The sequence below is a fragment of the Eumetopias jubatus genome, unplaced genomic scaffold (assembly GCF_037043125.1).
Source record: "Eumetopias jubatus isolate StellerSeaLion01/CBP00866 unplaced genomic scaffold, mEumJub1_p1.0 scaffold_3, whole genome shotgun sequence".
Classification (NCBI taxonomy): domain Eukaryota; kingdom Metazoa; phylum Chordata; class Mammalia; order Carnivora; family Otariidae; genus Eumetopias; species Eumetopias jubatus.
In genome coordinates this window covers 121,007,371-121,022,555 of record NW_028274809.1, presented here as the reverse complement: position 1 = coordinate 121,022,555, position 15,185 = coordinate 121,007,371, and positions in this window count along the sequence as shown.

Sequence of the window (15,185 nt, the reverse complement as noted above, 5' to 3'; positions counted from 1 at the left end):
GATTTTGAAATCAGCTTGGCTATTTCTTTTTTTCTTTATTTTTTTTAAAGATTTTAGTTATTTATTTGACAGAGAGATAGAAAGAGAGCACAAGTAGGCAGAGTGGCAGGCAGAGGGAGAGGGAGAAGCAGGCTCTTCGCTGAGCAGGGAGCTGGACGTGGGGCTCGATCCCAGGACCCCAGGATCATGACCTGAGCCGAAGGCAGTTGATTAACCGACTGAGCCACCCAGGCGCCCCAGCTTGGCTATTTCTTAAAAAATGTAAACAATCATCTATTATATGTTTTTCTAAGGGAAGTGTAAGCATATATCCTTGCAAAGACATGCATATGATTTCTCATAGCAGTTTTATTCGTAATAACCAAAATCTAGAAATGTCTACATAGCCATCAATAGGTGACTGTAAACAATTTATAGTATCTACTATAATATAGTATAGTACTTAGATACTAAGTATCTACTTAGTACTACTTAGATACCACTTAGAAATAAGGCATACTTTGAGGGAGGAGCAAGATGGCAGAGGAGTAGGAGACCTAAATTTCGTCTGGTCCTAGGAATTCAGCTAGATAAGGATCAAACCATTCTGAACACCTACGAACTCAACAGGAGACTGAAGAAAACAACAGCAGCAACTCTGAACAGAAAAGCGACCACTTTCTGGAAGGATGTCTAAATCCTGTGTATAAGTGTGCCCTACATGTGGCAGGCCTCTCTACTACTCTTGTTTCCTCTGGGTGACTGCCCCGCTCCAGTCTACATGAGTGGCTGTATGGAGGTTCCTCAAAAAGTTGAAAATAGAGCTACCATACGACCCAGCAATTGCACTACTGGGTATTTACCCCAAAGATACAAATGTAGTGATCCGAAGGGGTACGTGTACCCCGATGTTTATAGCAGCAATGTCCACAATAGCCAAACTATAGAAAGAGCCCAGATGTGCATCGACAGATGAATGGATAAAGAAGATGTGGTATAATATACAATGGAATATTATGCAGCCATCAAAAGGGATGAAATCTTGCCATTTGCAACAATGTGGATGGACTGCAGGGTATTATGCTGAGCGAAATAAGTCAATCAGAGAAAGACATGTATCATATGATCTCACTGATATGAAGAATCCTTAATCTCAGGAAACAAACTGAGGGTTGCTGGAGTGGTGGGGGGTGGGAGGGATGGGGTGTCTGGGTGATACACATTGGGGAGGGTATGTGCTATGGTGAGTGCTGTGAATTGTGCAAGAATCACAGACCTGTATCTCTGAAACAAATAATACATTATATGTTAAAAAGAAAAAAAAGAAGATAGTAGGAAGGGAAAAATGAAGGGGGGCAGAATCGGAGGGGGAGACGAACCATGAGAGACTATGGACCCTGAGAAACAAACTGAGGGTTCTAGAGGGGAGGGGGGGTGGAGGAATGGGTTAGTCTGGTGATGGATATTAAAGAGGGCACGTATTGAATGGAGCACTGGGTATTATACGCAAACAATGAATCATGGAACACTACATCAAAAACTAATGATGTAATGTATGGTGATTAACATAACATAATAAAATTTAAAAAAACAAGAACTAATAATAAAACATAAGAAAAATAAGAAGACATAAATAAAAAAAGAAATAAAGTATATTTTATTTACTTAGTACCCAGCTTAGAAATAAAATGGCTACTACATAGAAATAAAATTAATGAACTGTTGTTGTATACCAGAACATGGATGAATCTCAAAATAATTATGCTGAGTGAAAAAATCCAGACCAGAAAAAAGAACAGATTATATGACCTCATTCATATGAAATTCTAGAAATGCAATTTATAGTTATAGTTATGAAAAGTTAATCTATAGTTCTAGAAAGGATATGAATGGTTGTCTGTGGATAGAGAGTATGGGGAAGGGTAGAATGATGGATTAAAAGGGACATGAGGATATTTTTGGTTGTAATGGATGTGCTGCTTATCTTGATTGTGGAGTGAGTTTCACAGGTATAAACACATGCTGAATAATATCAAATTCTACCTTAAAATATATGTAATTTATGAATGATATCTCAATAAAGCTTTAAAAATCAATGGGAAGGGGCGCCTGAGTTGCTCAGTTGGTTAAGCAGCTGCCTTCAGCTCAGGTTATGATCCCAGGGTCCTGGGATCAAGTCCCGCATCAGGCTCCCTGCTAAGCAGGGAGCCTGCTTCTCCCTCTGCCCCTCCCTCCTGCTCATGCTCTTTCTCACTCTCTCACTCGTGCTCTCTCTCAAATAAATAAATAAAATCTTTAGAAAAAAAAATCAATGGAAAAAGACTGCCAACCCAAAATTATGTATCTATTGAAAATATTCCTGAAGAATAAAGTTGAAGTAAAGTTATTTTCAGATATAGGAGAACTAAGCAAATTCATTAGACCAGATCTACACTATAAGAAATGCCAAAGGAATTAATTCAGTCTCAGAGAAAAATGATACCAAAGGATAATTCTGGGAAGGAAATACAAAATGAATGAAGCAAAAATGTACTGAATTAAAGGAAGACATAGGCAATTTAAAAAATCACAGTAGAGGATTTAAATACTATTCTATGAGAAATTGATAGACCAATTAGGCAAAAAGTCAGTAAAGGCACAATTTGATCGATACTATTACTATGTTTTAACTAATAATGTGTCTCTACTACATATTTATAGAGTATTATATCCTTCAAAAGTCTGCATGATACATTTACCAAGGTAACCATAGACTGGCTTTTCAAAAAGTCTCAATACACTTACCTGAAGTACTAAAAAGAACTTGTTATAATACTTCTCTGCCACATATAGATCTGAAAACACTGGTTCTGGGAACAGAGTTAACAAAACCATTGCAGTTTTCTCCAGCTATAGCAACTGAGTTCTCTGCAAACCATCTAACAAGACTACTACAGCAGAATGGTCTATGTCATTCCTGAGAAGTATGTATTATGTTTTTATTGAATGCTTATTGAAATGTGTTATTTATCAATGATTAACAATGATTAACACTTGACTCTTTAAAATCCTAAACAATGAGGGGTGCCTACATGGCTCAATTGGTTGAATGTCCGGCTCTTGATTTCAGCTCAGGTCATGATCTTAGGGTCCTGGGATTGAGCCCCACATCAGGCTCCCAGCTCAGCAGGGAGTCTGCTTGTCTCCCTCTCCCTCTGTCCTTCTCCATGGTCACACTTTCTCTCTCTCTCTAGATTAAGTATATAAATCTTTAAAAATATAAAAATTAAAATAAAATACTGAACAATAGACATATTTCACAAATATGTCTCTTATGACTAAACAAACTGTCCACAGAATTAGTATATTTTCCCTCTCTTTACTGAAATAATAGAGTATGTTCTATAATCATATTATGATTAATTAGCAATTGATTAAGGCTCAAATATTTGGAAATTAAATACTCTCCTAAGTAATCTAGAATCAAAGAAGAAACCAGAAGGAAAGTTAGAAATTATTTTGAACTAAATAATAATGAAAATACAATATATGAGTTTCTGTTCTGGCATGTAAAGAATTTGGAACTCATTACTCTTATATTTACAAAAAGAGAAAAAGTTGAACAAACTGAAAATCAGCAATTCTTCTTAGATCCATTAGAGAACTGAGGTCATGGAGCAAACCAGGGCCTCAAATTTGGAGAGAAGATGGGTAGATACAGAGAGTCTCAGCTACCCATAGCAAAAGGCCAGGAGCAGAAACCTCTGTTAAGACCAGTAGCAGAGTAGAAAAACTTAATGTGTTTTTGAAAAATTGCTAAAGACTCTATGTGGACACTTATGTGAGATTTAAAACTCAAGGAGCCCAGTCTTAGGGGAGTACTCACATTTTTGAGTGTTTACTATCATGTTCTCACAGTGAAGATTGGAGAAAAACCTCCTTGTGCTTCTGGCAGAAGGAGAGGAAAAGTAGCCCTTCCAAAAAATGCCCAGAGCATTTTGTTCTTCTTAGGAAGACCTGCTTCAAGAGAAACTATTTTACCAGAGCCTAACCCAACTGATGTTTTGCCAGAGCTTAACCAACCTGGGGAAAGGGATTCCCTAGCCGTCCAGTGTAACTTTTGAAAACAGAACAAACAAAAAAACAAAACAGAACTGAGTAGCACTTGTGAATGTCACAGCCCAGGGGCACAGGATCACTGAAAGACTGAAACTTAATCATACAAGTGTAGAAACTTCCTCTCCCTTCTTAGCTTACCACCACATCAATAGGTTTCCTGTATAATAACAAGATTACAACAGAAAGAACTACACACCCCAAACCTTATTTAAGGAGTCTCTAGAGAAGACCAAAGATAACAGAGAAGAAAACAAAACAAACAAACAAAAAAAACACCAGAGGAAATTTTACCCCCAGACACCTACAAGTACAACAAACATGAAACACAATCTCACTCCTAAACAGATAAACAGAAAACCTCACACTAAAAGCCTCAGTTCCTTTTACCCAGTACATTATGTCTGGCTTTCAGCAAAAAATTACAGGGCATATTAAAAGATAAAAAGCATGGTTTGGAGAGACAGAGAAAACATCTGAAAAAGACTCAGCTATGGCAAACATGTTGGAATTATCAGACTGGAAATTTAAAACAACTATGATGAATATCCTTAGGGTGCCAATGGAAATAGTGAACAGTATGTAAGAATTGGAGGGTAATATAAGCAGAGAGATGGAAACACTAAGAAAGAATAAAAAAGAAATGCTAGAAATAAAAAGAACACCAAACAAAAATGAAGAATGCCTTTGAAGGGTTCTCATTGGTAGACTAGACACAGCCAAGGAAAGAATCAGTGAGCTTGAAGAAATGTCAGTAGGAACTTTCAAAACTGAAATGCAAAGAGAAAAAAAAAAAAAAGAATTAAAAACATAAAACAGAATATCGAGGAACTGTGGGGCAATTCTAAAAGGTGTCACATATACATAATGGGAATACTAGAAGGAGAATAAAGAAAGGAACAGAAGAAATATTTGAAGCAATAATGACTGAGAATATCCTGAAATTAATAAGAGCACCAAACTGCAGATCCAGGAAACTTTAGAGACACCAAGGAAGATGAACACCAAAAAACCTACACCTAGGCATATCAAATTCAAAGTGTGGAAAATCAAAGACAAAGAGAAAACCTCAAAAGAAACCAGAGAAAAATAAAACCTTAGCTATAGAGGATCAAGGGTAAGAATTACATCAGACTTCTCTTCAGAAACCATGCAAGCAAGGATAGAGTAGAGTGAAATATTCAAAGTGTTGAAAGAAGGAAAACCCCCAGCAACCTAGAATTCTGTATTCAGTAAAATTCTCCTTCAAAAGTGAAGGATAAAAACCTTCTCAGACAAACTTGAGGGAATTTGTCACTAATAGACCTGCCTTGCAAGATGTTAAAAGAAGTTCTTCAGAGAGAAGGAAAATGATGTAGGTCAGAAACTTGGATCTACATAAAAGATAGAGAAGGGATAAATGAGGTAAAATAAAATAAAATACTTTATTTTTTTTACTCTTAATTGATCTAACATGTAACAGTATTTTCAAAATACTAATAGCAACAATGTATTCAGTGATTATAGCTCATGGATACATGAAATAAATGACAGCAAAATTATAAGAGATGAGGGGAAATTGAGAATAGTTTTTTATAATATACTTGCATTACCCTTGAAGTGATATAATGTTATTTGAAAGTGGATTTAGATTAGTTGTAAATGTATTTTGCAAATTCTAGGACAAACACATAAAAAGGTTAAGGTTAAAAAAAGGGGGCGGGAGAAAAAGATCTAAAGTCACTGATATAAGCTTCCACTTTAGGAAACTGGAAAAAATAGAATCCCACACTTTCAAAGCATTATCACCCAATTGGCACCATACACGAAGCCACAATTCCCATTTATGCCTTAAAAAAAAAGAAAGAAAGAAAGAAAGAAAGAAAGAAAAACCCAACCAAACAAAAAACCCTTGTCTTCCCTTTAGCCAAACACCAGGGACTCTCCCTAGACTTTTAAGATAGGGCAGAGATTAATGTGTTTGTAGGAGAAGTAACCAGTGAAAAGATAGACACAGAAGCAACTGGCCTTGGGGAACCTGATGTTAATATAAATCCCAAGTTTAACATTTCTAAAACCTAGCTATTTGTCAACCCCAAACTCTTTTCTGTTCTAGTCTTCTGAATCTCAGCAAATGGCACCACCATTCACCCAACTGCTCATGTCATAATCCTAGAAATCATTCTTGATTCTCCTCACCTCATATCTAATACATAAAAAAATTTAGTGCTCCCTCCAAATCACAATCTGTCCATATCCATTGTTACCACAATGTCAAAATCATTATACTTCTAACCTTCGATGATCTCCTAACTGGTTTCTCAGTTTCCCCTCTTTATCATATTGTCCATTCTTCTCTTGGCAGACAGAGTAGACTTTTAATCTGTAAACAACATCATTTCACTCTCTTGTTTAAACCCTTCAGTGGTTTCTGTACTCCAGTAGTGAAGTACAAACTCCTTACCACTCTGACAAGGCTTGGTTTGATCCATTCACTATCTTCCCCTCTCACCTTACCTGCTACTAACTTCCCCTTGCTCACTCCATCCACACTGTCCATCCTTCTGTTCCTCCAGCTCCCAAGTGATTTCCTGCCCCTGGGGTCTTTGCCTTTGCATTACCTCTGCCTGGAATCTTCTTCCTCCAGATCTTCACATGCTGGCTCCTTCTGCACAATCACATCTTAAGAAAAACACCACCTTTTGGGGCTCGTGGGTGGCTCAGTCGGTTGAGCATCTGCCTTTGGCTCAGGTCATGATCCCAAGGTCATGGGATAGAGCCCCACATCATTGGGCTCCCTGCTCAGTGGGGAGCCTGCTTCTCAATCTCTCCCTCTGCTGCCTCCCCCCTGGCCGCTTGTGCTCTCTCTCTCTCTCAGAAAAAAAAAAAAAAATATATATATATATATATATTTGAAGATTTTATTTATTTATTTGACAGAGAGAGAGACAGCGAGAGGGAACACAAGCGGGGGGGGGGAGAGGGAGAAGCAGGCTCCCCGCTGAGCAGGGAGCCCAATGCGGGGCTCAATCCCAGGACCCTGGGATCATGACCTGAGCCAAAGGCAGACACTTAATGACTGAGCCACCCAGGCGCCCCTAAAATATATATTTTTTAGATGCCATCTTTTGTGGCAAAAATACCACAAAGGTTTTCCCTGATCCTTTTTTCTAAAAATAACCCTTATACATCCCGATGCTTTATCTTATTACTTGGATTTATTGCATTTAAAAAAAACTTACAATTATCTGACATTGTTTTTGCTTATTTTTGTCTACTTATTTACAGACTGTCTCTCTTTGCTAGAATGTACATTTTATGAGGACACAGATTATATCTGTGTCATTTACCGCTCTGTCCCCAGCACCTGGAGTAATGACTGACACACAGCAGTTGTTCTTTATGTATTTGTTGAACAAATGAATGAATATATGTCATGAATTGATGAAGAGCCATTATATCTAAAAAATTAATGGAGATGTTGTCTTCAAAGAATATGGATAACTTTCTAGATTGTTTTAAGACAGTTTGTTCCTTTTTATTTCTGAGTAGAATTCTGTGGTATGGATATACAGTCCTATGTTTAACCATTCATTCATTGAAGGACATCTGGGCTGTTTCCTGTTGTTGGCTATTATGAATAAAGCTGTTATAAATATTCTTGTACAGGTTTTTATGAGAATATAATCTTTATTTTTGTGGGACAAATGCCCAGAAGTGCAATCACTGGGTTTTATAGTAGTAGCATGGTTAGTGTTTTAAGAAACTGTCAAGTTGGGGCGCCTGGGTGGCTCAATTGGTTAAGTGGCTGACTCTTGATTTTGGCTCAGGTCATGATCTTGAGCCCGTGTTGGGCTCTGTGCTCAGTGGGGACTCTGAGAATTCTCTCCCTCTCCCTCTGCCCTTTCTCCCATTCACGTTCTCTCTCTCTAAAATAAGAAAGAAAGAAAGAAAGAAAGAAAGAAAGAAAGAAAGAAAGAAAGAAAGAAAGAAAGAAAGAAAGAAAGAAAGAAAGAAAGAAAGAAAGAAGGAAAGAAGGAAGGAAGGAAGGAAGGAAGGAAGGAAGGAAGGAAGGAAGGAAGGAAGGAAGGAAGGAAGGAAGGAAGGAAGGAAGGAAGGAAGGAAGGAAGGAAGGAAGGAAAGAAAGAAAGAAAGAAAGAAAGAAAGAAAGAAAGAAAGAAAGAAAGAAAGAAAGAAAGAAAGAAAGAAACTGTTTTCCAAAGTGGGCTTTACTTTCCCACTAGCAGTGTATTTTTTATCCATCTTCTTCACATCCCTGACAGCATTCGGTGCTATTTTTAATTTTAGCCATTCTGATAGCTGCACAGTGATATCTCATTGTGGCTTTAATTTTCATTTCCTGAATGGAATGATGTTGAACATTTTTGCATGTGCTTACTAGGCATCTGTCTGTCCTCTTCATTGAAATGTCTGTTCATATCCTTTGCCCATTTTCTAATTTGATTGGAGTTTTTCGACCTTTGAGTTTTGAGAGTTCTTTATGTAATACTGTTACTAATCCTTTTGAATATGTGGTTTGCAAATATTTTTTCCTAGATTTTAACTTGTCTTTTCAACCTTTTAACACGGTCTTTGGCAGAGTAAAAGTTTTCAATTTTGATGAAGCCTAACATCAATTTTTCATTTAAAGGATTGTGCTACAGTATAATGTATTTATATGTTAGGGCTTAAATCTTAGGTTTTTTGTTTTCTGTTTGGTCTGTTTTTCATTTCTCTTTGCTTTTTACCACCTCCCTGTGGGTTATTTGAGCATTTTTTAAAATGCCATTTTGGGGGTGCCTGGGTGGCTCAGTCAATTAAGCGTCTGCCTTTGACTCAGGGCATGATCCCAGGGTCTTGGGATCAAGCCCTGCATTGGGCTCCCTGCTCAGTGAAGAGCCTGCTTCCTCCTCTCCCTTTGCCGTTCCCCCTGCTTGTTCTCTCTCTCCCAATCAATCTCTCTCACTCTCTATCAAATAAGCAAAATCTTAAAAAAATAATAAAGCAAAATGCCATTTTGATTTATATACTGTATCTCTTTGCATAACTTTTTTAGAGGTTGCTCTGATTATTACATTATATATACATAACTTACCAGTCTGCTGATATCATTATTTTACCATTTCCAGTGAAGTGTCATAACCTTCTTTACATCCCTTCATTTTTCTCCATTTATAACTGTTTTTTTTTTTCTTTCAAATATTGTATTCTCTTTCTTTCCTCTGAGTGTATTGGACCCAGTGACATTTGCTTAGGATGAATGTGGAATATATTGTCTTCGGTTTTCCCCAAAGGAATGATAGTAGAAGGGGAGAATGCACTATGCTATGCACAAATACTATGGTACAGGGATAGAACCTGTCTATAATATAATTGTTTTAAATATTTACTCTACTTACCTTTAGAACTGCATCAGGCAGTGTTTAAATTTTTTCTTCAGCTATCAAGCATAATTTAGAAAACTCAAGAGGAGAAAGAAAATGTAGTGTATTTACCCATAATTTTTACTCTTTATGTTGTTCTTTGTTCTTATGTTCAAATATTCCTTTTTTTATAATTTCCTTTCTATTTTGAGAACTTAAGTTATTGTTTTAGGGTAGATGTGCTAGCAACAAATCCTCTTAGTGTTTTTTCTTTCCTCCTCTGAGAATATCTTGATTCCCCCTTCATTCCTGAAAGATATTTTTGCTGGATATAAGATTCTGGGTTGACTGTTATTTTTTCCCCCAGCATCTGAAATATGTGGTGATTCTCTGGCCTCCACAGTTTCTGATGAGAAATCCACTGTCATTAATTGTTTTACCTTTATAGGTAAAGTGTTGTTTCTCTATAGCTGCTTCAAGGTTTTTTATTAACCTTTAGATTTCAAAAGTTTGACTATCATGTGTCTGGGTGTGGATTTTTTTGTTTTCCTATTTTGGATTCATTCAGCTTCTTGAATCTGTAAGTTTATATCTTTTGCCCAATTGGGGTGTTTTCAACCATTATTTCTTTTTTTTTTTTAAGACTTTATTTATTTATTTAACACAGAGAGAGACAGAGAGAGAGGGAACACAAGCAGGGAAATGGGAGAGGGAGAAGCAGCCTCCCCACTAAGCCAGGACTTGATACCAGGTCCCTGGGATCATGACCTGAGCCAAAGGCAGACGCCTAATGACTTGAGCCACCCAGGTGCCCTCATCCAATTTCTTCAAGTACTTTTTCACCCCTATCATCTTTCTCCTCTCTTTGTGAAATTCCATTAATTAATTAATGGAGGCTCTGTTCATTTTCTTTAGTGTTTTCTCTTTGGTGTTCAGATTGGGTGATTTGTATTGTTTTAGCTTCCAGTTAGCTGACTTTTTCTTCTGTCTCCTCCACTCTGCTGTAGAGTCCATCCGTTAAGTTTTTAATTTTTTTGATTTTAATGTATTTTTCCATTTTAATTTTTTTAGTTTAATGTATTTATTTATACCTTCTATTTCTTTGCTGAGATGTTCTATTTTTTCATTTGTTATGAGAGTGTTTAAAATTGTTTGTTGAAGCATTTTTATAATGATTGCTTTAAAATCTTTAGGGTGGTTCTAATACCTATGTTATCTTGATGTTGGCCTCTATTGATTGTCTTTTTCATTCCGTTTGAGATCTTCCTGGTTCTTGGTATAATGAGGAGTTTTTTTTATTGTGAACTAGAAATTTCTGGTATTATGAGACTCTGGAACTTATTTAAAACTCATGTTTTAGCTCAGATTGGTAGTTTCCTGGGGGTAGTGATTTTAAAGCAAGGGACAGATGTACTTGGACAAGGGAAAAGGAGGAAACGCTGGGGATGATAGATATGTTCATTAACTTGACTATAGTAATGATTTTACAGGTGTTTACATAAGTAAAACTTACAAGGTTTTACACTTTAAGGATGTGAAGCTTGTTATATGTCAATTATACCTCCATATAGCTATTTAAAAATGTTATCAGGGGGAAAAAAACTAAAATGAAATAGATATCAAACTACCTTTGATATTTCCAGTATGCAAATTTTTCTAACAAGGAATTCTAAGGACTGAGATGCCAAGATTTCTCTTAAATATGACTTTTATTGCTTGTTAGAAAATTTTGCATGACAATCAAGGTAATGAATATATCCATCACCTCTAACATTTCCCTATTCTGTCTTATCCATGTACATCTGTCCCTCACTTTACTATCACCACCCCCAGGAAACCACTGATCTGCTTTCTGTCATTATAGGTATTTACATTTTCTATAATTTTATATAAATGGAAACAAGAACTATGTACTTTTTTTTTTTTTGGTTTGACTTCTTTGACTTAGCATAATTTTTGAGATTCATTCATCCATGTGATTCATGTTGTTACATGAATCAAGACTGACTTATTGTAATTGCTGAGTAGTATTCCATTGTGTATTGTGTACTATATTCCATATCGTAATTTGATTATTTGTTTACCTTTTGATCCACATTTGAGTTGTTTCTAGTCTTTGACTAATACAGAGATGCTAGGAACATTCGTGAATAAGTCTTGGTATGGACATATGACTTCATTTCTCTTGGGTAAAATACCTAGGAGTAGAATGATTGGATGATATGGTAAGTGTATGTTTAACTTTTTAAGAACATGTCAAACTGTTTTACAGAGTGGTTGTACAATTTCACAATCCCATGATCAGTGTGTGGGAGCTGCAATTGCTCCACATCCTCACTAACATTTGATATGGTCAATATTTTTAATTTTAGATTTTTTTTTAATGTATTGGTATCTAATGTTTCAGATCTGACCTATTTGTTGGAAGGACTCTTTCTCCACTGAATTTGTTTTTAAATTCTTTTTTTTAAGATTTTATTTATTCATTTGTCAGAGAGAGAGAGAGCACAAGCAGGGGGAGTGGCAGGCAGAGGGAGAGGGAGAAACAGGCTCACTGCTCTGCAGGTGTGGGGCTCCATCCCAGGACCCTGGGATCATAACCTGAGCCAAAGGCAGAGACTTAACCGACTGAGCCACCCAGGTGCCCCAGCAGAAGTACTTAAAAAAAAAAACCCAAACCTAGCTATTTTGAAAAAAAGAAAAAATCATTTTAATTTGCATTTTTTTTCTTTACTGGTGAATTAGACACTTTTCATATGCTTTTTGGATGTTTGTATTTTCTGGGAACATATAATCTATTCATAATTTTTTGTCATGTTCTTAGTGTGTTTCTAATATTTTTACATGATCTAGTTATGTATTATATATTGCCTTCTGTGTTTATTTTTGAGATTCACACACATATTTTTGAGATTCACTAAATATATTCACTAGACTAATGCATATTTTTAGGACTCATCAAAATGAAAATTTTGACTTAAAAAAACTGAAAATGAATGCATCTGTTTTGTTTTTGTGCTGATGACCAACCACCAATTGCTTCCCAAATATAGAAAACTGGAATACCAGCAGGCAGGGCAAAAAAAAATTTTGAGAAGCAGGTATCGTGCTGCACAAATACTCTCTACCTTTAAATTTGGTGGACATGAACATGGCTTAGAAGATTTTGAGGCCAGGAGTTCGACTGTTCTAATCTGGGCCCAGCATGTGCTTGTCACATTTGCTTCTCTTACAGAACGAGTGAGTGAGTGAGTGAATGGCTCGTTCTTCATGTAGGCTATAGGATTAAAAATCAGCCTTGCAGTTTTTTGTCAGTAAATCAGCCCTTAGCTTTGAAAGACTACCCATCAGACTGACAGGGCTGTAACTTGGAGTAAATATAGGCTTGTAACTGGGCAGTATATACTAGTTCATCCTGAAGGAACTACACCTGAGGAAGTAATGAGAAATAAAACACTTAGGAAGGATGCTGGACAACCACTGAAGATGTGCTATACATCTACCTGGTGGAGCAAAATGTCCATCAGGTATTTCATAAGGATGTTATATTTGGAGTTCATGTTGCACAAAGGGAATTTCCATAAGTCATGAGAAGCAAAAGCGAAAGTTATAGGGCTAGATAAGAGGGAGAATAGCTCAACTATTAATGATGCTCCCAAATCTGTTTATTATTGGCCTTTTCATGATAATGCCCAGGGCCTTCTGCTGAGACTTATAGCATGGTAACCCAGACCAAAATTATTTGTTTATAAAATTCCTCTGAATTCTGCTTACTATGTTGTGTTGGCAGTTTAATGTAGATAACTAATTTGCTTCCTTTTTTGCGTCCACGTGGGTGTGAGTGCATGCTTCTTAGCAGTCTTTTCCCAAAAAACCTGAGAATATGGGCAAACTAGCCTTCTCATTATTGAGCCTCAGACGAGGGCTGGCCTTATTCCAATACCTTTTGACACGCCTTTCCAAGGTGGTTGAGGTGGGCGCAGCACACTCTCCGTGGGTCATAGGATGTTCTCATTTAAGGTACCAAAGAGGCCTTGACGCCAAGATTTCTTAACTCCAAAATCTTGCTATTCTTGTGGATGAAAAAAAGGAGAGGCTAAATATGGAATAGCTTAAAATCTTTCCTTCATGTGGGGTTTAATTTTCCTCAGGTATTCCATCAGCTGCCACTTAACTATTTAACCAGAGAATTATAAGAGTTTTCCTCTTGGATTTCGATGGCTGTCGAAGCTGGCCTGCATGGAAACCCTGGTCCAGCTGGCATTCCTTGGGTGGGCCTTGCACAGTCTGGTCACCAGGAGTACATTGTAACCAATAAAATGCATTAGCTAGGGGCGCCTGCGTGGCTCAGTTGTTAAGCGTCTGCCTTCAGCTCAGGTCAGGATCCCAGGGTCCTGGGATCCAGCCCCACATCAGGCTCCCTGCTCAGCTCTACCTTTAAATTTGGTGGACATGAACACCTGCTCCCTGCTCAGCAGGGAGCCTGCTTCTCCCTCTCCCACTCCCCCTGCTTGTGTTCCCTTTCTCGCTGTGTCTCTCTCTGTCAAATAAATGAATAAAATCTTATAAAATAAAATAAAATGCATTAGTTACGTAAGTTCTTTATGCTCTTAGGTAGGGAATCCTTGGCCCATTCTACACCAAGACATCCCAGTCCTGTGTTTTGAGGGAGCTGAGTTCGGATTCGGGTTGGAAGAAAGTTCTGGAAAGAATGTAGCTTTGTAGATTCAGACAGTGGTGGCTTCAGAGAGCATTCCTGCCACCTCCCAGCTCTGAGACCTTCGGCAAACCGTCCTGTCTTCTTATGTATAAAATGGGCATAATGGCACCTTCTTCATAGGGTTGAGGTGACTGTATGGACACAGGTAAAGGCCTATCTTCAATGTTCTCACTACTCACAAAAAAAGTTAACTGTGTGGTAATGTGTTAGTTAACCTAAATGTAATCATTTCCCAATATATACTTACATCAAATCACCACATCTTATATCTTAAACGGATGCAGAGTTATATGTTAACTATATCTCAATAAAACTGGGGAAAAAAGGCCTACCATGTTTGGCCCACAGGTGATACACAATAAGCATTACTGTCCACAGTTTCGGTATAGCCGACCTATGCCTCCTGGTGAGAATACTTACAAGTTTAGCACTCCTTAAGGGAGTGTGAGGCTTCACTTCATCAGGAATTCACCTCAGGTCATGTTTATTAAATACGCTCTGATTATGGACCAGATACTCTTTATGATCCAAAGACAATGGCATGTCCTCTTAGAGTGAGAGGAATTATATAAATATAAAAATATAAGTGCCATGCTAAGTCACATGGATAATCCATGAAGGAATGACAAATTCTATCAGTAGATTTGAGGCAGATCTGTACCACCTCACCCCACCTGGGGGGGGGGGGAAGCACAGGCAAATTCAAAATTCCATAGCCACCTTCCACAATCAGACCTGAGGAAGTGTTCTTCAGTACTCAGCCTGCTCTAAGTAAAACCACCCGTTCTGGCTCCCTCTCCTTGACAGGTGGGCCATTCGGAAGGACTAACACTAACAGGTCACCAGCCACAGCGGAGACCATTGCTTTTGGTTTACATTTCTCAGAGACCATGCTTTCTGAAACGCGGTAAAGCAGAAAGTGAATTCTGCTAAGTCCCACTTGTGCTCAAGTCTTGTAGCTTTCTAAAGGAAGCATGAAAAGCAGTTCCTAAAACTGAGGGCTAAGCACTTGGTACTCCCCTCTCTACTTACTGCTAAATTAGGGACTC